Raw genomic sequence first — 26,539 nt, 5'->3', positions numbered from 1 at the left:
AAAGGGTGATGGAATTGGATGAAAGATTGGAAGTAAGTTTGTGTTCTTGGAAAGGATTCTTGAAGTGTTTTTGTAAGGGTTTTCTTATGGTGATTAAGGCTTGTTTCTATGGCTAGATCTTCATGGTTTCTTGCTGAATGGTTATGGAGTTTAAGGGTTAAGAAAGAGTGTGTGTTTTTAGCTAGAAATTGGAAGTTAAAATGAATCAAAATGATGATCCATGAGTCTCCTTAAAAACGTGATATGGGGGGGGCAAGGACAAAATTTTAGTTTGTAATTTTATGTATTTAGTCAAGCAATCGTACAAAAGTAATTACCTCTACCTTAGGGCAGTAACAAGGGCTAGTTAGGTGGTGATTTGATGTGTATATACCAATAGTAAATACGTATAGAAGTTAGGTATGATACGAGTACATATACTCTAGATATACGTATAGAAATCTTGTGAAAATGGAACGAGGATTCAAATATAGTTATCTTTTGTGAATATACTTATATTGTTTTATGTATTTAAGTCCTTAAAAAGTGATTAAATACATTACATATACGATATATGTATAAACATTATATGTTATAAGTATTTATGTCAAATAACGTTACGTATGGTTATCGTTTTGAAAACTTAAGTTAGTAGTTTCAAAATATACTTATAACTTATTGTTATTAATACAAAATAAGATATTATAACATTCTTAGATCATGTTAAATATGTATGTATACATATATATACACAAACGTATAATTATCATATATTGTATAGTTCGTGATATCATCGGTCAAACTAGACGGTCAAACGTTGTGTAAAACTCTTTTCGGAAACATAAATCTCAACAATTTGGATTGCTTATCATGTTGGTAAGGTTTAATTTATATAAATATTAATCTTATAAGTATAGAACGATCGAAAAAGTGCGGGTCATTACAGTACCTACCCGTTAAATAAATTTCCGAAATTTTAAAATTGTACCTATTTTGCGTCATCGGAAAACAAGTGTGGATATTTTTGTTTCATTTGATCCTCTCGTTCCCAAGTATACTCGGGACCCCTTCGAGCATTCCAACGAACCTTAACGATCGGTATGTTGCTCTGCTTGAGCCGTTTAACTTCACGATCCATGATTTCGATTGGTTCTTCGATGAATTGTAGTTTCTCGTCGACATGGATTTCTTCAAGAGGAATGGTGAGGTCTTCCTTTGCAAGACACTTCTTAAGGTTCGAGACATGAAATGTATTATGTACTCCGACGAGTTGTTGCGGTAACTCGAGTCGATAAGCTACCGGTCCAATGCGTTCGATGATCTTGAACGGGCCTACATACCTTGGGTTTAGTTTACCCCTTTTTCCAAAACGTATTACACCTTTCCAAGGTGACACCTTTAACATAACCATGTCACCGATCTGAAACTCTAATGGTTTCCTTCGAACATCGGCGTAGCTCTTTTGGCGACTACGGGCTGTTTTCAATCTCTCCTTGATTTGTACTATCTTCTCAGTCGTTTCGTGTATGATCTCGGGACCAGTTAATTGTCGATCTCCTACTTCATTCCAACAAATAGGAGATCTACACTTCCATCCGTACAATGCTTCGAATGGCGCAGCTTTAATGCTCGCATGATAACTATTATTATACGAGAATTCTGCTAATGGTAGATATTTATCCCATCCGTTTCCAAAATCGATCACACATGCCCTGAGCATGTCTTCAAGAGTCTGAATTGTTCTTTCACTCTGCCCGTCGGTTTGCGGATGATATGCGGTGCTCATATCCAAACGAGTTCCTAGTGCCTCCTGTAGTGATTGCCAGAACTTTGAGGTAAATCTACTATCACGATCAGATATAATGGAAATAGGTATTCCATGCCTTGAAACTATTTCCTTTATATATAATCGTAATAATTTCTCCATTCTATCTGTTTCCTTTATAGGCAAGAAATGTGTAGATTTGGTAAGACGATCAACAATTACCCAAATGGTGTCGTATCCCCAGGCAGTCTTTGGTAACTTCGTGATGAAATCCATGGTAATACCGTCCCATTTCCATTCTGGAATTTCTGGTTGTTGAAGTAACCCTGACGGCTTCTGGTGTTCTGCTTTGACTTTGGAACAAGTTAAACACTCCCCAACATATGTTGCAACGTCTGTCTTTAAATTAGGCCACCAATAATGTGTCTTAAGATCTTGGTACATCTTTCCAACTCCAGGATGTATCGAATATCTTGTCTTATGTGCCTCGTTCAATATCAACTTCCTTAATCCACCCAACTTTGGTACCCAAATACGATTTGCAAAATATCGAATTCCATCTTCCCGCATAACGAGTTGCTTCTCATACTTCTTCATTATTTCATTTCCTATATTTTCTTTAGTAAGTGCTTCTCGTTGAACTTCTTTGATTTGTAAGTTGAGATTCATGCGAATTTTTATGTTCATCGCTCGTACTCGAATTGGTTCTCGTTCCTTTCTGCTTAGTGCGTCAGCCACCACATTCGCTTTCCCGGGATGATAACGAATTTCACAATCATAGTCGTTTATCAGCTCGACCCACCTACGTTGCCTCATGTTCAACTGTTTCTGATCAAAAATATGTTGAAGACTTTTATGATCAGTAAACACAGTGCATTTAACCCCATACAAGTAGTGTCTCCATATCTTCAATGCAAACACGACTGCTCCCAGTTCTAGATCATGCGTCGTATAATTCCGCTCGTGAATCTTCAATTGTCGGGATGCGTATGCAATAACTTTCTTTCGTTGCATAAGAACGCAACCAAAACCTTGTCGCGAAGCGTCACAATATATTTCAAAATCATCGTTCCCTTCTGGTAACGATAAAATAGGCGCCGTAGTCAACTTCTTTTTCAGTAATTGAAATGCACTCTCCTGCTCAGAAGTCCATTCATATTTCTTCCCTTTTTGCGTTAACGCTGTCAACGGCTTAGCTATTCGGGAAAAATCTTGAATAAACCTTCTATAATAACCGGCTAAACCCAAAAATTGGCGTATCTGCATTGGTGTCTTAGGAGTCTCCCATTTTTCAATGGCTTCAATTTTTGCTGGATCAACCTGAATTCCTTTGCTACTAACAACGTGGCCAAGAAATTGCACTTCTTTCAACCAGAAAGCACATTTAGAAAATTTTGCATATAGCTGTTCTTTTCTTAACAACTCTAATATCAACCTTAAATGCTGCTCATGCTCTTGCTCACTCTTGGAATAGATAAGAATATCATCAATGAAAACGATAACAAACTTATCTAGATATGGACTACAAACTCGATTCATGAGGTCCATGAATACAGCTGGCGCATTCGTCAATCCAAACGGCATGACCAAAAATTCGTAATGACCGTAACGTGTCCGAAAAGCAGTTTTCGGTATATCTTCTTCTTTGACACGTAATTGATGATAGCCCGATCTTAGGTCAATTTTTGAGTACACACATGATCCTTGGAGTTGATCAAATAAGTCGTCAATTCTCGGTAGTGGATACCGATTCTTGATAGTTAACTTATTTAATTCACGATAATCTATACACATTCGGAAAGATCCGTCTTTCTTCTTGACGAATAAAATTGGAGCTCCCCACGGTGAAGTACTTGGTCGTATGAATCCACGATCCAGTAATTCTTTTAACTGACTCTGAAGTTCTTTTAACTCGGACGGTGCAAGTCTATATGGAGCACGGGTAACCGGTGCAGCTCCTGGTACAAGATCTATTTGAAATTCTACAGATCTAAATGGAGGTAATCCCGGCAACTCTTCCGGAAATACTTCAGGAAAATCTCTTGCCACAGGCACGTCATTGATGCACTTCTCTTTTTCTTTCTTTTCGACTTTATTAACATGTGCTAAGATAGCATAGCACCCTTTCTTCAAGCACTTTTGAGCTTTCAAATAACTAATGAGTTTTAGCTTTGAGTTACCCTTCTCTCCATAAATCATTACTGGCGTTTTATCCTTACGAGGAATGCGAATTGCCTTCTTGGCGCACACAACTTCAGCTCCTATTTTGGACATCCAGTCCATGCCGATTATTACATCAAAACTTCCTAATTCTACGGGTATCAAATCAATCTTAAATGTTTCTCCGGCTAAATTTATTTTACAATCACGGCAAATTTTATCGGCTTTAATTAGTTTACCATTAGCTAACTCAATCATGTACTTAGCATCTAGAGGTAATGATGAACAATTCAATTTAGCGTGAAAGTCTCTACACACGTAACTTCTATCAGCACCAGTATCAAATATAATAGATGCGGATAAGTTATTAATGGTAAACGTACCCGTAACAAGCTCCGGGTCTTCACACGCCTCTCTAGCATTAATAACAAATGCTCTCCCTCGTGCAGGTCCGATATTCTTCTCTGGATTCGGGCACTGGCTCTTATAATGACCCTGTTTCCCACATCCATAACAAGTAACAGTAGCCAAAGCAGTTCTATTTGCATTAGTGGCAGGAGTCTTGGTACCATTTGTATTTGTAACGAGAGCCCTACAATCTTCAGCAAGATGACCCTTTCGATTACATTTGTTGCATACCACATTACAGTAACCAGAGTGATGTTTGTGGCATCGGTTGCATAAAGGATTTTGTCCTTTATAACCAAAGCTTAAACCACTACCCGCACCTTGCGTGATTTCTTGTTTCTTAAAAGATTGTTGTTGGTTACCTCGATCATAATTTCCATTCCACTTTCTTTTGTTACCTGATACCTTCACATCAGTATTGGATACTTTCTTATCCATGATGACCTGATCCATTAGCTCGTTTGCCATGGTTATAGCTTCATGAATTGTCTTAGGTTTCGATGCTGTAACATTTGCCTTGACCTTTTTGGGCAAACCATCTTTGTACATTTCAATTTTCCGTTCTTCGGTTGGAACCAATTCAGGACATAGCAAAACTAATTCCATGAATCGCTGATTGTAGTTGGTGATTTCAGTACCAATAACCTTCAGACTTCGTAATTCATCTTCCAACTTCCTAACCTCGTTCCTTGGACAATACTCGTTGATTAACATTGTTTTGAATTCTTCCCAAGGAGTATCATAAGCTACATCTCCTCCTACAGCCTTCACATAATTTTTCCACCACGTGAGTGCACTATCTTGTAAAGTGCACGCTGCATACTTGGTCATGTCCTTTTCAACACAACCACTTATTTTAAACACAGTCTCCATCTTTTCTATCCACCGGGTTAAACCGATCGGTCCTTCTGTTCCACTGAATGATGAGGGCTTGCAAGCTTGAAAAGTTTTGTAAGTGCACCCCACACGAGGATTTGGGTTAACTGCAGCAGTTCTTGCAGCCTCGACCCATAACATTCTGTCGTTCACTCGCTGATTGATGAGTTCCTGGATTTCTTGTTCCGTCATTCGGTTCAATCGCGCCATAATCTTCAATAAGAATGAAAAAAAAAATAATTATTCACATGGAATATTATAGATGTAGTATGTATTTACAGTACATCGTAGCTTATTAATAATATGAACCAGTTATTATTATAAAAGCCTTTTCTTCTTATTAGCATTTTATAATTATATCTAGGGTAGTACCTACCCGTTAAAGTTCATACTTAATAGCTTAGTACGAAAATCAATTACTACCACCCAAATAATACTTAACCATGGAAAATTATTGCATTTCACACTTCACTATTTTACATATGCTTATCTTACATCGAACATTAAGCAAACCACACTAATAATATTATACAAAACATTATATGATCCCATGGTTTAATACGGCAGCGCATCGTTTGGTCTATTTTCTAGGACGTTTAGGTTCAAAGAATCGCTTAACGCTTATCCTGGCTGTCTGCCTATATTTTGGCTGTGGGACTGAAGAACTGGATGCCGGGATAGAACGAATAGGAATAGCGGGAATAGGGGTGATAGTGCCTAGTGGAGTTGGTGCCACATCATCCTTATTAAACTCAGGATTTGAATTTTCTAATTCATTAGCCTTTCGTTTCTTTCCTAGTTCGAACTTGTCTTTCGTAATTTCCTGTATTTCTTCCTCGGGTTCACTTTCCTCCTCGGGTTCACTTTCCTCCTCGGGTTCACTTTCCGGGTTCTTTATAGTTGGTTCATCCGGAATTTGTGAGTCTTCCCCAAAGATATTATTTTCGTCATCGGATAGGTTAATGACTGAAACACCATCTGAAGATTCTGATTCGGAGTCGCTGAATGTGATAATAAGTTTTGAGCCCGACATCTATCACACAACAACTAACCCATTAGTACTACATAATATTTACATATAAATTTTAACCAACAATGATAAGCAATGGTTTTTAAAATCAGACCCGGTCAAAGTCCAGACTTACTAATGTATCCTAACGACTTCTCGGTTAGACACACTAATGCAAACCTGGTTCGCTAAGACCACCGCTCTGATACCACATGTCATAACCCGTCCTTAACCATAAGAACGTGTTAGATAACGTATGATTTCATTGCGAGGTATTGACCTCTATATGCGACATTTTTAAAAGAACAACTGCATATATTTTACATTACAAACCATAATTCTTATTTTGATACAAGCTTTAGACAAAATAAAGATGATTATCGTTTAGCGATAATCTTAGACTTACAAACTTTACATGTGATGATAACAATACGATTTCTAGCATATTTTACATTACAAATCCTCCGATATGCAGTTTTATTTTTGACACAAATATGCATACTCAAGATCTTGTTTAAATTCAACATGTTGCAGCGGAAGCTTCTAATTATCACCTGAGAATAGACATGTTTAAAACGTCAACATAAAGTTGGTGAGATATAGGTTTAATGCCGGCAGCAATATATATATAGACCACAAGATTTCACATATAAACATTTTAATAAAAATATTCTAAGTGGTTGAGCACTTGGTAACCATACTTAACATTTAATCACGTCGCATATTCCCTTTATTATGAAATCTTACTACACCGTACCAAGTGTAGTCACGAAACGAAGTACTGTGCAACCGTTGAATACTGGTCGTCCAGTCCGGTTGGGGTTGTCAGGCCCGATAGATCTATCAACAGGATTCGCGTTTACAATACCGCTGTAAATAACAGTTACCAAGCTACAGGGAAGTATGCCAGTGGTACAACTCAACGTAGAATATATTTTTCAGTTACTTGTGTCCATAACCTAAAACATAAAATACATGTATTCTCATCCCGAAATACTTAGAGTTTAAAAGTGGGACTATATACTCACTTTCGTCTTGAAGATATGTAATTTTGACTTGGTCTCCGATTGATATCACAAACCTAACCATATATGATATATCAATACCTTTTCTTTTTAAACAATCGTCACATATATATACTTATAATACTTTTAATAATTCCTTAGTCCGTAGTTAGCAGTTCGATGTTAGTAATTCAATTTTAAATGGTTCATTTTTAGGTGTTTAATAAACCCCCAACGAAATAAATAAAACCCCCATCGTATATGTATTGGTCGAGATTAATCTTGACCCACGGTACCGGTGTTGTCAAATGACGTGTTGCGTACATAAAGTACCGGTGTTGTCAAATGACGTGTTGCGTACAATCATGGGAATCTTATGATTAATCTTCTCGTATTGTTTACGGGTGATCCTGAACCATATAAAATTAAATTATGAGTACATATATATAAAATATCATGTTATTTTAAAAAGATGTGATTTATTTAATTTTCTCCAATTATTTTCGTAGCTAAACTAGTCTTGGATATCCGATTTTGTTTTGGTCGTAGTTTCTTCGTTACAACTCCGTTTTCATTGGTTCAACTTGCCACTTCCTTGGATCGAGTCCCTCTTTAAGACTATGAAATGTAAATACGTTAGTTTGTATTCGAAATCACAGGTCATAGGTCAAACTTTAGTGAAACTTATGAAGTTAATCATTTTCCATCATGTAAACAACCTTAAATGATTATTTTTCTAAAAATACTTATACTTTGAGTTAAATCTTGAAATTTTTATGTGTTATCATATTCATAGTAAAAATCATTTTTCCAGAAAATAAACCTCCAATTCAAAGTTTAAGATGGTTTTTAATTATTCAACCCAAAACAGCCCCTGGTTACACTCCGACGTCGTAAAAACAGTTTTTAAGGTAATCTTTGAAAAACCAAGTTATACCTTGTTAAGTTAACATATATTTAAGTTATATTACAGGTCTTGAAGTATTTTAAAAGTTAAGTTAGAAGGATCTATTTAGTTTGCAAACAAGTTTGAAAACATTCAAACTATGTTCTTGTTGTTAAAATTTTATACCACAAAATAAGATAGCTATATATATATGAATCGAATAAGGTTATGAACAAAGTTACTACCTCAAGTTACTTGGACAAGATTGCTGTAAAAGAGGAGTAAGAACCTAGAACCAAAAGGGTGATGGAATTGGATGAAAGATTGGAGGTAAGTTTGTGTTCTTGGAAAGGATTCTTGAAGTGTTTTTGTAAGGGTTTTCTTATGGTGATTAAGGCTTGTTTCTATGGCTAGATCTTCATGGTTTCTTGCTGAATGGTTATGGAGTTTAAGGGTTAAGAAAGAGTGTGTGTTTTTAGCTAGAAATTGGAAGTTAAAATGAATCAAAATGATGATCCATGAGTCTCCTTAAAAACGTGATATGGGGGGGGGGGGGCAAGGACAAAATTTTAGTTTGTAATTTTATGTATTTAGTCAAGCAATCGTACAAAAGTAATTACCTCTACCTTAGGGCAGTAACAAGGGCTAGTTAGGTGGTGATTTGATGTGTATATACCAATAGTAAATACGTATAGAAGTTAGGTATGATACGAGTACATATACTCTAGATATACGTATAGAAATCTTGTGAAAATGGAACGAGGATTCAAATATAGTTATCTTTTGTGAATATACTTATATTGTTTTATGTATTTAAGTCCTTAAAAAGTGATTAAATACATTACATATACGATATATGTATAAACATTATATGTTATAAGTATTTATGTCAAATAACGTTACGTATGGTTATCGTTTTGAAAACTTAAGTTAGTAGTTTCAAAATATACTTATAACTTATTGTTATTAATACAAAATAAGATATTATAACATTCTTAGATCATGTTAAATATGTATGTATACATATATATACACAAACGTATAATTATCATATATTGTATAGTTCGTGATATCATCGGTCAAACTAGACGGTCAAACGTTGTGTAAAACTCTTTTCGGAAACATAAATCTCAACAATTTGGATTGCTTATCATGTTGGTAAGGTTTAATTTATATAAATATTAATCTTATAAGTATAGAACGATCGAAAAAGTGCGGGTAATTACAGTAGCCAAGAACGACGCTTTTCCATTGAAAAGCGGCGCTTTTAATTCCTCAAGAGCGACGCTTCTATTTGAGAAGCGGTGCTTTTGCTTCTTCAGGAACGGCGCTTCTACTACAAGAGCGGCGCTCCTGGACCTGGGCTGTCAAGTTTTGAATACTAATCAAACACTTCATTTTCTCCACCCACTTCATTTTTTCTCTCATCTTGCGACCAAAGCTCCGCTACTTTGACCCCTAGCACCAAATTAAAATCTTTTGTGAAGATTTCTTGCATCCTTATCATCATCTAACATGAGTAATGTAAGATTCATGCTTCATTAACACTTATCTTCAATTATTTGCATGATTCTTGCTATGTTCTTGTTTCTTCTTATTTCTAGATCTCTAAGCATTTGATGATGATTATGCTAAATTGGTGATGAAACCTTGTTATTATCATGATTCATAACATGATTTGCATGTTTGATTTTTGAAATTTACACTTTGAATTTTTATGGTTCTTCCCAATTTGGGGGTTTTGAAGGATGTTGTCTAATTGAGAATGTATTGACGCAATTGGTCATTTTATGCTTCTATGTTATGTCTAGATCAAAAAGAAACCAACTTTCATGCTTGTATGCGATTATATTGAAATTAGGGTTTTTGATTCTTTGACTTTTGACTAAGTTTGACCAATTGAGGTGTGATTGCAATTGAACCTTACTTGTTGATGATTATACTTGTTAATTTGGCTAATTGCTTCACTAAAATGCATGCTCCTAGTTCTAAGCTTAAATTGACCTTTGACTTTGACTAGAGTTGACTTTTTGCAATTAAGCCATATTGTTCATGTTTGCATGTTGTGAAGCCCTTGCCTTGAAATTAAATGTAGGGTGCATGTTGCTATTTTATTCATTGACTGTTGAATGCGATATATTTAATTAATTCTAATGTCATAGAAAAGTTTTTGCGTGTATTATTTTTTGAGTCTATTGCAGGGAAGTACTTCTAAAGGACAGGGATACATAAGATCCACTGATGCTCATGAATGGTTGCAAGTGCTTCTCCCAGATGAAACAATTCAAGATAAAGTGGTTAATAGGCTTCACATGTCGGTGTGCTCGGCTAAGTACATTAATTGGACTGACTTTGATTTGGCGGGTTAGGTCATCAGATTAGGGAAACATTCACATTTGAAGAGGGTAATAAGGTTATGTGCCCATGGGAGATGCTCCTTTATATGAAAGAAAGTGTCTACCCATTGCTAACCTGTGAGTTATTAGCAACTCTGAGGGTTGATTTCAAGATCTCCTCACCATGGATCCACAACTATCTCACATTCAGGCTAGGGGTGCAGAATGGCAAATGAGCATGACCCAATTCATAGCATGCCTAGGTCTCTACACAGATTCTGATCCCGATTCAACCTTCGCATACTTGGCAAAATGTGAAACCTACAACCCAAACGTGTTTGATCTCAAACAAGCATGGAAAGAAATTAGTCATGTCAAGTTAACCCCTACTAACCAAGTTCCTAGTACACTCAAAAACCCAATATTTAGTGCATCCAACGGTTCTTTGCTCAATCGGTCTTTCACTGAACGGAGGATGTTGATAGGATGACAATGTTCGATATTTGTTTGATTCATGGTATCTACAAGAGAAAGTACATTCACATTCCCAACCTTATCTCAAGCTATCTTTTTGACGCAAGTGGCAAGAAGTCGGTGTTCCCAATTGTTGGTGGTCATTACGTGACTCGAATCGCGAAATTTCTAAAAGTCAATTTCAATGAGTTGGAGGAGATGCCCATGGAGCATTTGGGGTATCATGAGTGCATTTGGAGGTGCATCTAGATGTCAAGTCTACACTCTATGGTTATTTGGTAATAAATCTTCATCATGATTTGTGAACAATTTATCTTATGATTTGGCATGCAACTTAACTTAACTTGGTAATTGTGTGTGTGAAACTTGGAATTATCGATTCGGTGTGAGGTAGTATAACTATATTTCTACTCTCACGCATGAACATCTCTATGTTTGTAATAATTTAACAATGGGCGTGCGTGGATATTCTTGTGGTTGTTTGTATTTCTCTTGCTTGTTGTGGTTCTTAGTGGCAGGATACACTTATTGATGATTGATCCAAGCATGGCATTAAGTTCAGGCGTCAAGCTCATCGAATTGCATTCCTTGGTGATTAAGTTTCTCGAATGGTAACAACAAAGATCGTTTGATCTTAGCTGGTTTTACTTTCTTTTCTCTCATCTTTTCTATTTCTAAATGTCCCTCATTTTCACTTATTCTATCATTTTAATGCAATGAGGGCATTTCATACACTAAATGTAGGGGGAGAGTTAAAATATCGGGCCATTTTAAACTTTTTCGGGTAAATTCATCACATACTATATAAAGTTTGAAGCTTGCATTGTCGAACAATTTTTGGAACAAGTTTTTAACCATTACACTAATTCATATCATAAACACTAAAATGGTTAAAACTTGTAAAATTTTCAAAGTTTTTTGGAAAAGTAAAGTCTTTTCCTTGTTTTTCAAAACTTAAGGAAGTAAAGTCTTCCTTTTGTTTCATACTTGCAATTCACAAAGTGAAAGTAAAGTCTTTCACTTTTCATATGATTTTGTGCGAAAATGATAAATCTTGAGAAAAAAAAATCAAACTTGTGCTTGAAAGTTAAAGTCTTTCATGCATGTGCAACAAAACCAAGTGTTTAAAGCTTCGTGCTTTAACACTTCCGAATGAATCGAGTCCATTCATTGTAGGGAGTCAAGTCTCCCGAATTTTGTTTTACTTGGTGTAGGAGACTTCTTAATCTACACCATTTCATATTGACATTGGTTGTCTCATCATTTCACGATGTTTCAACCGATGTATCATATCGAGGGAAGAGGAGCCACCGAGCTTCATAAAGTGCTATCCTTTTTAGGAGCAATGGCTTCGTGCTAGTGTTGCTAGACAACACAACCATAGCCAAAAGCTATGGCACCCTTGTTCAATCAACTAATGAAAAGGTAGTAACTACTTCCTACCATTTCTTAAAATAAGCATAAAAGCTTGTTATGTGGAAAGTAGATGAGTGAATACAAGCTTCAAGCTTTGACACTCCCAATGTTTCATTTTGGAAGTAAAGTCTTCCAAACTTGGAAGTAAAGTATTCCATGTTATGTTGTTCCAAACTTGGGAGTAAAGTCTCCTAAGTCAAGCTCAATCCTCTTAAAGGAAGTTAAAGTCTTCCTAGTGCTTCAAAATTTGAAATTGGCGGACTCTCTTATTTAGCTACGTGGGGCCCTAATTCCACGAACTTCCGTCAATGCTTTCGCCCTACTATGAGAGAAACTATAGAGTTGTGATAGAAAGCTTGATGAGTGCCGGTTACCCCGTGCCCGTGTGACCAATTAAAGGTGGGGTACCCGGTCCCTTACCTTTGGCACACCCACCTTAACCCTATACATAGAATTGTCGATTATCATTAGGAATCGACGGCATAAATTTGGAATTGAAGACCATTATTGGAATTGACAAAAATAGCTGTTTTGGGGGCATGGAGGTGGAAGAGGGATAGCCATCGCATGTTAATGAGGTGAGCATATCTTTTTGGAGGCGTATTCTTTACACGATGCATTTCTTGACGATTGGTGATGTGTACGATATTCATGGCCCTTATTCATTTTGGGGTGCATTTTAAATCTTTTGAGTACACCTCGAGTATATTTGAGTAGGTTTGTGTTAGACTTTGATTGATTTGGAGATTTGATATGATTGATTAGTTTGATGAGTTTATGGCTATCCCATGAATCCTACATATTTGGTCAAGGTCAAGGAGGTCAAGTTCGAGTTTGTGAAGAATTGGTACTTTATGATTGTTGTTTGATGACGTTCTCGAAGAGGAAGTTGACTTTGGTCGGGGGAATGATTAGTTCGGGTAGACTTAGGCTTGAAATGTTTTTGTGATAGTGATAATGCTAAAAACGAACATATATTTCATAGCATTATTCCTCAAGAAAGACAAGCTTTTAGTTGCAATTGTTCTATTTACAAGTGATATTCGTTTAAATAATAAAAGGTGAAGACAAAAGATATATTCGACGAATTAAAGACGCAAACGACCAAAAATCTCAAAAGTACAAAATACAATCAAAGAGGTTCCAATTATTGATAAGAAACGTCTCAGAATTACAAGAGTACAAGTTACAAAACGCAAAGTACAAGATATTAAATTGTACGCAAGGACGTTCGAAAATCCAGAACCGGGACCAGAGTCAACTCTCAACGCTCGACGCAACGGACTAAAAATTACAAGTCAACTATGCACATGAATATAATAAAATATATAATTAATTCTTAAAATTAATATATATATTATATTATATTTAAAAACCGTCGGCAAGAAAGGATCCAAAATGGAGTGAGCTGTAAAATCAAACTCTGCGACTCACGGAGTTTGAAGGGGAAAAATGCCGCGAGTCGCGGAGCCCCAAATTCTGAAACTGCCTATAAAGCTCGCGCATTCTGATCGTAAAAATATATCCAAAAATCTCTCTCTATATATATGTATACGTAAATATTTATATTTATATTTTAATTTTAATTTTAACTTTAATTTCTAATAATAAGGGTATGTTAGCGAATGTTGTAAGGGTGTAAGTCAAAATTCTGTCCGTGTAACGCTACGCTATTTTTAATCATTGTAAGTTATGCTTATATTATTTTCATTAATATCTCATATCTAAGCCGGTATTATGCTTATTTAATCCGAAGTAATCATGATGTTGGGCAAATTACTAAAATTGGGTAATTGTGCTTTGTACCTTAATTGGGGTTTGGACAAAAGAACGACACTTGTGGAAATTAGACTATGGGCTATTAATGGGCTTTATATTTGTTTAACTAAATGATAGTTTGTTAATTTTAATATAAAGATTTACAATTGGACGTCCCTATAAATAACCTTATACACTCGATCGGACACGATGGGCGGGGTATTTATATGTACGAATAATCGTTCATTTAACCGGACACGTGAATGGATTAATAGTCTATGGAATTATTAAAACAGGGGTAAAATTATGTACAAGGACACTTGGCATAATTGATAACAAAGTATTAAAACCTTGGGTTACACGCAGTCGATAACCTGGTGTAATTATTAAACAAAGTGTTAAAACCTTGTTACAGTTTAAATCCCCAATTAGTTGGAATATTTAACTTTGGGTATAAGGATAATTTGACGAGGACACTCGCACTTTATATTTATGACTGATGGACTGTTATGGACAAAAACCAGACGGACATATTAAATAATCCAGGATAAAGGACAATTAACCCATGGGCATAAAACTAAAATTAACACGTCAAACATCATGATTATGGAAGTTTAAATAAGCATAATTTTTTTATTTCATATTTAATTTCCTTTATTTTATATTTAATTGCACTTTTAATTATCGCACTTTTATTTATTGTCATTGTATTTAATTGCACTTTTAATTATCGTACTTTTTAATTATCGCAATTTTATTTTATCGCACTTTTATTTATCGCAATTTCATTATCGTTATTTATTTTACGCTTTAAATTAAGTTGTATTTATTTTTAATATTTTACATTAGGTTCTAACTGCGACTAAAGTTTTAAAAATCGACAAACCGGTCATTAAACGGTAAAAACCCCCCTTTATAATAATAATATTACTTTTATATATTTGTATTTTTATAAATTAAAACTAATATAGCGTTAAGCTTTGTTTAAAGATTTTTCCCTGTGGAACGAACCAGACTTACTAAAAACTACACTACTGTACGATTAGGTACACTGCCTATAAGTGTTGTAGCAAGGTTTAAGTATATCCATTCTATAAATAAATAAATATCTTGTGTAAAATTGTATCGTATTTAATAGTTTTTCCTAGTAAAATATAAGCTATTTCATATACACCTCGCTTTAACATCAAGTGTTTTTGGCGCCGCTGCCGGGGAACGACGAAGCGAAACGCCACATAAGAAAAAAAAAATTTCTTATTAAGTTTTAATTATTTTTTGTAAAATATATACTTTTTAAATATAAAAAAAATATATAAAAAAAAATTAAAAACCGAAAAAAAACTATATATATATATATATATAAATCTATTTTTAAGATTTATATAAAATTATAAAGTATTTCTATTTTTATTTTAGTTTTTAAAACATAAGTTTTATTAAATTTATATAAATATATTAATTAAATTAAAAATAGAAATTTAAAAAAAAAAAACTACGAAACCTGTGAAACTAACCCACCTTTTCTGAAATTTCGAACCCCGCAACTCGCAGCGTTTTTAGCCAGGTGTACCGCAACTCGCGGAGCCACCCTGACACCGACAGAAACCCTAATCTGCATTTAATACGGAGTAATTATTATTTATTATTATTATTAACCCTAATTACTTAATTATTATTATAATTAGTTTTAAATTTTTAAATTAAATTGTATTTTAAATTTTAATTAGTTTTATTTATATATTTAAATTAATACTTTTATAAAATAATATGAAAATAATATTTTTATAAAAATTGTACTTTTTATAACTTTTAGTATATTTTTATATTTTGTCCATTTTTATTCGTTTTTAGCGTAATTTTTGTATTTTTCGCTCGTACTTAGTTTTAAGTCATAATTTTTTCCATAGTTATTTTTACTTCTAGATTTTTAGGCTTTGTCGTAAAATCCCTTAAGTGCTTTTTCTTTAGACTAAGATTTAGGTGCTTTAGAATTTTGCGACGCCTTTTTAAGTTTTAGTACCTTTTTAAGTTATTGCCATTTGGGATATAGTTTTTCTTGTAAGCTTTAATATTTTTAGACGCAACTTTTAATTTTTAGTTTTTAGTTTCTTTTTAAGTTTTAACGCGCTACTTTCTTATTTTTATTTTTTGACGCCTTTTACCTATGTATCAATTATCACTCCAATTAGTAATCTCAATTTGCAATTTTAATTTTAAGTTAGTGATAGTAATAAGGTTGGGTTAGTCGAGTGTTTTAAAGTTTCATAAGTCACTCTTTTTCTTTCTTATTTTTCGACGCCTTTTATTTTTCAACCCTTTTCTTTTTAGACATTTTTCGGCGCGCAATCTTTTTCTTTCTTATTTCTCGCCATTCTAGTTTTAGGACTTAGATTTTTATTCTACTTCTTCTCTAAATTTCTTAAAATTACGAAAATTTATTTTAAGTGGTTAAATTGATAGACATAAAAATTTTCTGGTTCGTAGTAATAGTTGGATTTGTACGTGGACCGGGTTATTGGAGCCAAACAGTACTCAATTATATTGAGACCAAACGAATCCTGCCCCTCTGCTGCATCTTTTGGCTATTCGAAACGTGGACAAAATTAGAAAAGTCTATTAATTGGATAACTTATATAATTTTTCTTTCCTTTTAAAAACTAATAGGATATTCAGTGAATGCACCGAGCAAAACGTTCACCACCTGTAACTCGATCAAGACATCTAGTTAATATTACCGCCGTTGATTTTTCTTTAGAATCGTCATCCAGTCGACCAAGTACTCCAATTCAAATTTCCGATAATCCATTTTTTGAACCCGACCTCACAATTGAGAATCCGGAGAATATTCAGGGACGATTCATAGATCCTGAACCATTAATTTTTCCTCCGGAACCACCAATTATTCAAACAGAGATTGTTGAGGAACGAACCATTAAATCAGAATCCTCTAGTGATTCAGATTCAACAAATTCAATCATGGAAAATCTGGAACCTTTAAGTATGGAAGACCGAATGAGAGCTAAACGCACTGGCCAAGGTCACGCAATTACTCATCCAGACATTAATGCGCCAGATTATGAAATCAAAAGACAAATTCTACATATGGTGACTAATCAATGCCAATTTAGTGGTGCGCCGAAGGAAGATCCAAATGAACATCTTCGTACCTTTAATAGGATCTGCACACTATTTAAAATCCGAGAAGTTGAGGATAAACAGATATATCTCATGCTATTTCCCTGGACTTTAAAGGGAGAAGCCAAAGATTGGTTGGAATCGTTACCTGAAGGGGCGATTGATACATGGGACGTTTTAGTTGAAAAATTTCTTAAACAATTCTTTCCAGCATCTAAAGCCGTGAGACTTCAAGGAGAAATTGTTACGTTCACACAGAAACCGAATGAAACTCTATATGAGGCATGGACAAGATTTGGAAAGTTATTAAGAGGATGTCCGCAACATGGTTTAGACACCTGTCAAATAGTACAAATATTCTACCAAGGATGCTACATCACTACAAGAAAAGACATCGACATAGCAGCTGGTGGTTCTATTATGAAGAAAACCGAAACTGATGCTTATAAAATTATTGATAACACTGCTTCCCATTCACATGAGTGGCACCAAGAAAAAGATATCGTTAGATCATCTAAAGCAGCTAGAGCCGATTCTAGCCATGACTTAGATTTCATTTCCGCAAAGATAGATGCAGTCGAGAGACGAATGGAAAAGATGACTAAAGATATACACTCAATATGAATTAGTTGTGAGCAGTGTGGAGGACCACATTTAACAAAAGATTGTCTCAGTATTGAACTAACAATGGAACAAAGAGAGAATATTTCATATATAAACCAAAGGTCTGGAAATAATTATCAGAATAATTATCAACCGCCAAGACCAATTTACAATCAAAACCATAATTATAACCGAAATGTTCCATACAACAACCAACAAGGTCCTAGTAATCAACAAGTATCCAATAATACTTACAACCAGCAAAGACCTAATTTTCAAAACAAACCACCACAAACCGATGATAAAAAGCCAAATTTAGAAGATATGATGACAAAGCTAGTTGAAACTCAAACGCAGTTTTTCACATCTCAGAAACAAACTATTGAACAAAATGCTCAAGCATTTAGAAATCAACAAGCTTCTATTCAAAATTTGGAACAAGAAGTAAGTAACCTAGCAAGGTTAATAGGTGAAAGAAAACCGGAAAGTCTACCTAGTGATACAAATGCTAACCCCCGGAATGAAACAGCTAAAGCCATTACCACAAGAAGTGGTACAACACTTAAACCACCTGAAATACCTGTAATTTCTGATGAAGCTATTCCTACTCCACAAGAACCACAACCTGAACAAGATAAGGAAACAGAACCGGTAGTTGAAAAGGTTAATGAAGATAACACAGTTAAGGCAAAACCTTATGTTAAACCATACCAACCACCACTTCCTTACCCGAGTAAAATGAAAAAAGAGAAACTTGAAGCCGAGCAATCCAAATTCTTGGATATGTTTAAACAGATAAATGTAAATCTTCCTTTCATTGATGTGATTTCAGGAATGCCTAGATATGCTAAATTCTTGAAAGATCTGATCACAAATAGAAAGAAAATGGAAGAACTCTCGGCTGTTACTATGAATGCTAATTGTTCAGCAGTGCTGTTGAATAAGATACCAGAAAAATTATCAGATCCAGGAAGTTTCACAATTCCATGTTTTCTGGGTAGTCTAAGTTCAATAGAATCATTGGCAAACTTAGGTGCTAGTATAAATTTAATGCCGTATTCACTATACGCTAAACTAGACCTTGGAGAATTGAAACCAACAAGAATAAGCATACAACTAGCCGATCGATCAATAAAATATCCTAGAGGGATAATGGAGAACATGCTAGTTAAAGTTGGTACTTTAGTATTTCCAGTAGATTTTGTTGTTCTGGACATGGAAGAAGATTCTCAAGTTCCTCTCATATTAGGAAGACCATTTTTAAACACGGCTAAAGCAATGATAGACGTGTTTGGTAAGAAACTGACCCTAAGTATAGAGGATGAGAGTGTTACCTTTTCAGTTGATAGAGCTATGCAACAACCACAATCTGCAGATGATACATGTTATTATATTCAAACTATAGATTCACATGCAGAATTGTTAGAAGAATTTCCAGAATTACAAGGAACAGGAGAATGTTCTTAGGGAGAAGGTACTGAACCAATTGATGAAACTGAAATGTTAGCTACACTAATAGCTAATGGATATGAACCAACAACAGAAGAAATTCAAATGCTAAAAGAAGAAGACAGATATCGATACAAATCATCGATAGAAGAACCACCGATATTAGAGTTAAAGCCACTTCCAAACCATTTGGAATATGCTTATTTACATGGTGAATCTGAATTACCTGTAATAATATCGTCTTCTCTTACTGAAAATGAGAAATCACAACTCATTTCTGTGTTGAAAGCTCATAAACCAGCCATTGCATGGAAGATTCATGATATTAAAGGAATAAGTCCTTCGTATTGCACACATAAAATCCTTATGGAAGAAGGTCATAAAACGTATGTGCAACGCCAACGAAGACTAAATCTTAATATGCAAGATGTAGTTAAGAAAGAAATTATTAAACTGTTAGATGCAGGTTTAATTTATCCAATCTCTGATAGTCCATGGGTAAGCCCAGTTCAATGCGTGCCTAAGAAGGGTGGCATGACTGTCATTACAAATGAAAAAAATGAGCTTATTCCTACTAGGACTGTAACAGGATGGCGTGTATGTATTGATTATAGAAAATTAAATGACGCCACCAGAAAAGATCACTTTCCCTTACCTTTTATTGATCAAATGTTGGAAAGATTAGCCGGAAATAGTTACTATTATTTTCTTGATGGTTTTTCCGGATATTTTCAAATTTCAATAGCACCCGAAGATCAAGAGAAAACCACATTCACGTGCCCTTATGGTACTTTTGCTTACAAACGCATGCCATTTGGACTTTGCAACGCCCCTGCAACCTTTCAAAGGTGCATGATGACGATTTTTCACGACATGATAGAAGAATGCATGGAAGTTTTCATGGATGACTTTTCACTCTTCGGTGATACATTTGAAACATGTCTAGCTAATCTTGAATGAATGCTTATTAGATGCGAACAATCAAATCTAGTACTTAATTGGGAGAAATGCCATTTCATGGTTAAAGAAGGCATCGTTCTTGGACATAAAATTTCAAAGGAAGGAATTGAAGTGGATAGAACTAAAGTAGATGTAATTGCTAAACTTCCACATCCCACCAATGTTAGAGGAGTTAGGAGTTTTCTAGGGCATGCCGGTTTTTACCGACGTTTCATTAAGGATTTTTCTAAAATTGCCACTCCTATGAATAAACTCCTAGAAAAGGATGCTCCATTCATCTTTTCAGATGAATGTATCAAATCTTTTAATATTCTTAAAGAGAAACTCACTAATGCGCCGATCATGATAACACCAAATTGGAATCTACCGTTTGAACTTATGTGCGATGCAAGTGATATCGCAATGGGAGCCGTTTTAGGACAAAGGATTGAAAAATAATTTCAACCTATATATTATGCTAGTAAGACATTACAAGGAGCACAAACAAATTATACAACTACTGAAAAAGAACTCCTTGCTATTGTCTTTGTTTTTGACAAATTTCGATCATATCTCGTTCTAGCTAAAACGGTGGTCTATACTGACCATTCTGCTCTTAGATACCTATTTTCGAAACAAGATGCCAAACCACGATTAATTCGTTGGATCTTACTCTTACAAGAGTTCGATATTGAAATCCGAGATAAAAGAGGAGCAGAAAATCTCGCCGCTGATCATCTTTCTCGTCTTGAAAATCCCGAATTAGAAGTTCTAAATGAATCGGCCATACAAGACAACTTTCCTGATGAATATCTATTGAAGATAGATTATAATGAAATACCATGGTTTGCAGACTATGCAAACTACTTAGTATGTGGATTCCTTGAGAAAGGATTATTGTACCAAAAACGAAAGAAATTCTTCAGTGATATAAAACACTATTTCTGGGAAGATCCACATTTGTTTAAAAGTTGTCCCGATAGAATAATACGCCGATGTGTATTTGGAGATGAAGCTAGTAAAATCTTAAACCATTGTCACACAGGACCAACATGAGGGCATTATGGGCCTCAACTAACAGCAAAAAAAGTTTATGATGCTGGATTCTATTGGCCTACAATTTACAAAGACGCACACCTTCTTTGCAAATCCTGTAATGCATGTCAAAGGGCCGGAAAAATAAGTCAACGTGATGAAATGCCACAAAATGTCATTCAAGTATGTGAAGTATTTGACATTTGGGGTATTGACTTTATGGGTCCATTTCCAAAATCTCATAATAATCTCTATATTCTCGTTGCCATTGATTATGTATCTAAATGGGCGGAAGCACAAGCTCTCCCAAATAACGATGCACGAGTTGTAGTCAACTTTTTAAAATGTCTTTTTTCAAGGTTTGGAACACCGAAAGCTTTAATAAGTGATCGGGGTACTCATTTATGTAATAATCAACTTGAGAAAGTTCTCAAAAGATATGGAGTAACTCATAAAATCTCCACCGCATATCATTCACAAACAAGTGGACAAGTTGAAAATACCAACCGAGCTTTAAAACGTATTCTAGAGAAAACCGTAGGATCAAATCCGAAGGAATGGTCCATAAAATTGGAGGATGCACTCTGGGCTTTTAGAATAGCCTACAAAACTCCAATTGGAACCACACCTTTCAAACTCGTTTACGGAAAAGCATGTCATCTTCCAGTAGAAATTGAACACAAAGCATTTTGGGCTTTGAAGACATGTAATCTTGTTTTACATGAAGCTGGACGTCTACGGTTAAGTCAATTAAACGAATTAGAAGAATTAAGACATGAAGCATACGAAAATTCGTTAATCTATAAGGAAAGAATGAAGAAATGGCATGATAAAAGAATCAGAAGTTCAAAAGAATTTAAAGAAGGAGACAGAGTTCTTCTTTTCAATTCACGATTCAAGCTATTTCCTGAAAAATTGAAATCGAGATGGTCTGGACCATTCATAGTCAAAAGAGTTTTCCCATACGGAACAGTAGAATTAATAAATTCAAATGGGATTGAATTTAAGGTTAATGGTCACAGAGTTAAACATTACATAGATAGTTCGATGGAAATCGACAACGAAGTTAATCACAATTTCGATACCACAGCTAACTAAGTGTGGGGAGAATCAAGTCTTTAAAGGATAATATGTATTTCTGTTAGAGTTAGATTTTCTGTTTTCGTGTAGTTCTCGAAAATGGAACCCGAATGGTCTTTCCCTAGCAGACCCTAAAGAACTAGTCTTCTCCCCCCATTCTGAATTTTTATTTTTTTTAGGTTTTTACAAAATGAAGACTTCCTGTGAACTAAACCATGGTCTAATGCTACATGCTTTGATCACTAAACGTAATAATGACACACTTCCGAGTGAAATAGTATCATTAATCAGAGGTAAATTGGACGGAGTAAGAAAAGAATCCAGATGCGAAGATAATAAGTTACAATTTGGTATAGGAAAATCAAAATCCGCAGCGAAAAGGAGAGCACGACACCTTGAAAAATGTCACAAATGCAGAAAATGGTCACACGAAGGTAAATGTTCAAATAATAAAACCTATTCAAATACCGAATTTGTTACTTTATGCAGAGATGGACCGTTCATATGTTTAGAAGAAAAAACATTAAATGCTCGAGGTTACGCCTATGTAGCCATGGAAAACCAATTAGTCCGACTATCTTATGAGTGGGCTAGAGCATATCACTAAGAAATATATTTCACAGGTAAGTTTGTACAGTTTTCAATTTTTTTTTAACCTTTTGATAATAAACGCTAATTTATTCGCTATAAAGTATTAAATTGGTATTCAATAAAATTAGGTCTTGCGACCGAAATTGTTGATATCATACAAAAAAATTTATTACATCACTGCGAAATTTAACGTTTATTCTTAAGGTATAAATATCTTTAATCAATCAACCCAAAATATTTCAAAAATTCGTCATGAGTTAAATTAGGTCATGGAACTGAAATTACTTTACCGAAAAGAGGGGCGCATGTTTTTGATAATATTTGATTGATTAAAGTGGGATAAAAGCCAAAAATATTTTTAATTTTATTTTTACCATGTTTTAAAATTAATATATAAAAATTAAAATAATATTGTAAACTTTTTAAATCAATATATTTAAAATTGTTAATATTTGAAAAATTAATATAAGTTTGTATGTATATAAACAAAAATATAATTTAAGTTTGGTGTGAATTTTTAAATATGAATTTTTAATTTTATGCATTTTAAATTTAAGTTTGGTGTGAATTTAAAGACAAAAATTTACTTTATTTCGCTAAGTTAAAAATATGATTTTTAAAATTCGTCGTGAGTTGAAGACTAGGTCATTGAACCGAAATTGCTCTACCCGAGGGAGGGACGAGAACTTTTATTATCATTATTTATCTTATTGATTTAAAGTATGCCAAAAAAATTCAAAAACCCAAAAAAAATCTTTGCTTTTAAAACCGCGCTTTAAATAGACAAATTTTAAAATTTTGTCGAGGGACGGACTAGGACATCGATCCGAAACGACCTCGTCCTAAATAACAAGGGAAACAAAATTTTAAAATTAATTAATTAATTGTTTTATAAGTTAAGGTTTTTATAAAAAAAAAAGGTCAAACTCCGCGACTTGCGGAGTTTGAAGAACAAAAGTGCCGCGACTCGCGGAGGTTACAAAATCCAGAAAAAAATAAAACGGCAGAAACAGATCAGTCCACACAACCACACCAAAATACTGCGAAGAACCAACGAAAAACACACACAAAAATCGAATTTTTTGGCCATTTTTCATCAAATCTTTTACAAAATTATGTTGAGAAGGATGCTATCAAGGAATTACTCAAGGAAAACGACTGAAAGGGGTGAATCTTCATCCCAAGCTCGCATTGCTCCTCCTGAGAATGCGGAACAACAGGATGTTGATAACTATTACAAACAAGATATACCTCATCCAGTTATGACATTTTCAGATATGCACGTGGAAAATTTGCACCCGAACTTGAGATTAGACAGACATTGGATAGATTATCCAAAATACCAAAGGAACTTGCACACTCTTCATTCTAAAGCTGTTGAAGTACCTAGGGTAATATAATGGGAACCGTTAGAAGCCGTAGAATTGACCGAGCTAATTAGGGAATTACTTACTCAAAGGTATGGTAATTCTACTTTTAACGATTGGGTACGATTATTCAACATGCATAGACCTGTATATAAAGTATGGTGTGAAGAATTATTGTGTAGTATAGAAATAAATGATCGGGTAGCTAGTTTAACCGATCGATCTTTTATTAGATTTTTGTTAGGAGGTTCGATGCGCCACATGTCTCTACTAGACATGGCTCAGGCCTTACATATATATACGCCTGAGGAGCTAGCATCTGCCGATTGTCGAGGGTTGATATTAAATGGTAGGAGGATAGACGAAAGTTTTGATACGCATGGTGTATGGAGTCAAATGACTAGCCATTACCGATTTAAAGGGGGAAATTACTCTTATTTGGATATAGATAGAGCTGAGTTAAGAGTAATTCACAGGTTTCTAGCGAACTCGATTACACAGCGAGGTAAAAATAAGGAAAAGGTAACTGAGCAAGATTTATTTTACCACATGTGTATTCGAGACCCACAAAGCGCCGTAAGTATAACTTATTGTGTGGGTTATTATTTATCAGCTATGGTTAGGGGGATGAGACCGCAAAGTATAATAGGAGGTGGTATATTTATTACATTAATTGCTGAGTATCTCGATGTGGATATAAGTCGGGGGATTATTAATCGAAGAACCAGAACCGCACGATACAATTGGTTTAAATGTATATCATGGTGCTAAGGTTTTGAAGAGGCGAAATAACGCCGCAGTAAGATATAATGGAAGACATCCACAGGTTGAGAGAAATCAACAGCCAGGTAATGTGGGAGGGGGAAATGAAATGACAGAAATGCAAAGGTTTATAGCTTCACAAGAGTATGAAAATGCTAGACATCAAGCATTTGAAGATTGGCAAGTTCATCAAAACCAAATCATAGCTCATTGCCAACATGTAGGTAGAAACTATATTCCTACTCCAACGCTCATATTTCCTCCCTGGTCTATAGAGATGCAACCACCATATCCTACTTATAACCCAGCTGGAGCATTCTATAACACATACGGTTATGCATGGAACCCCTACTGGTATCAGTAACAACCCTAGTTTATTTAGTTTTATTTATTTTATTTTTGTAATGTTACTACATTTAGCACTTATGTTGGTATTGTAATAGTTTTTATAATTTTCTAACTTTTATTATTAGATTTTAATAATTTTTGAATGTGGGGTAATATACCAAACTTCAAAAATATGTATATATGTTTGCAGTTTATCTTATGTACACAACAGGGTAAAACAACGCATTTTCAAAGACTGGCATTAAGTTCAGCAAAAGCAACTAATTTTGACGACAAGATGCAAAATATATGTGAAATAACGACAAGACGGAATGAACAAATGATATGCACCATTTATCATTCAACACAAACAACAATATGTTTGGAAACTCTGGTAAAATTTAATCATTTTTATACGCTAATCACCCTCAATAATTTAAATTGTTACTGATTTCTTGCAAATGAGGGCATTGCAAGATCTTAAGTATGGGAAGGGTTTAAATTCTTTCGGATTTTTAAAAATTTTTATCTTAAACACTTGGTTACCATTAAAAATACTAGTAAAGCAGTAGTTGTATTAGAATCTAGTGCTCTCTGATAATAAAGAACATCCCTGGTCTTATATACTGACTACCCAATTCTAGTAAAAATTTTCAAAATTTTCAATTAAATGAACTCAAAATCATGTTTATACATATTTATGAACGATAAAACTAGGTGTTAACACCGAAATTATTGTTACCTCGGAAAGGACATAAATTGAGAAACAAACCAAAATGTTAGAATTCATTTAAAATGGAATAGAGGACAACAAAAAGGAAAAAAAAAGCCAAGTGTGGGAAAATTACCAAGTTATTTTAAACATATGTCACATATTTTTGTACAAATAATTGAAAATACTTTTGTTTTGGACGATAATTAACTGTTTTACCTAATGAAAGAAAAGAAGAGATGGATCTACATGATGAATCAATTCAATCATTTAAAGGAAGTAAAGTCTTTCGAAAAAGAAACGCGCTTCTTGATTTAGGTCATGAAGTTGTCATCCAGACCAGCTGTAGGTTGACGAAAAATCTAGAAAAGTCATCTCTAAAATCAGCAGGAAATCCACGGACCTCAGCATAAAACAGGGTCGCCAAGTGGTCAGACTTATCCTAACCATGAGAGGATCTGTCTCGTA

Source organism: Rutidosis leptorrhynchoides, chromosome 3, assembly GCF_046630445.1.
Source record: "Rutidosis leptorrhynchoides isolate AG116_Rl617_1_P2 chromosome 3, CSIRO_AGI_Rlap_v1, whole genome shotgun sequence".
In the NCBI taxonomy this organism is placed as follows: Eukaryota; Viridiplantae; Streptophyta; class Magnoliopsida; order Asterales; family Asteraceae; genus Rutidosis; species Rutidosis leptorrhynchoides.
This window is presented reverse-complemented; position numbering follows the sequence as displayed.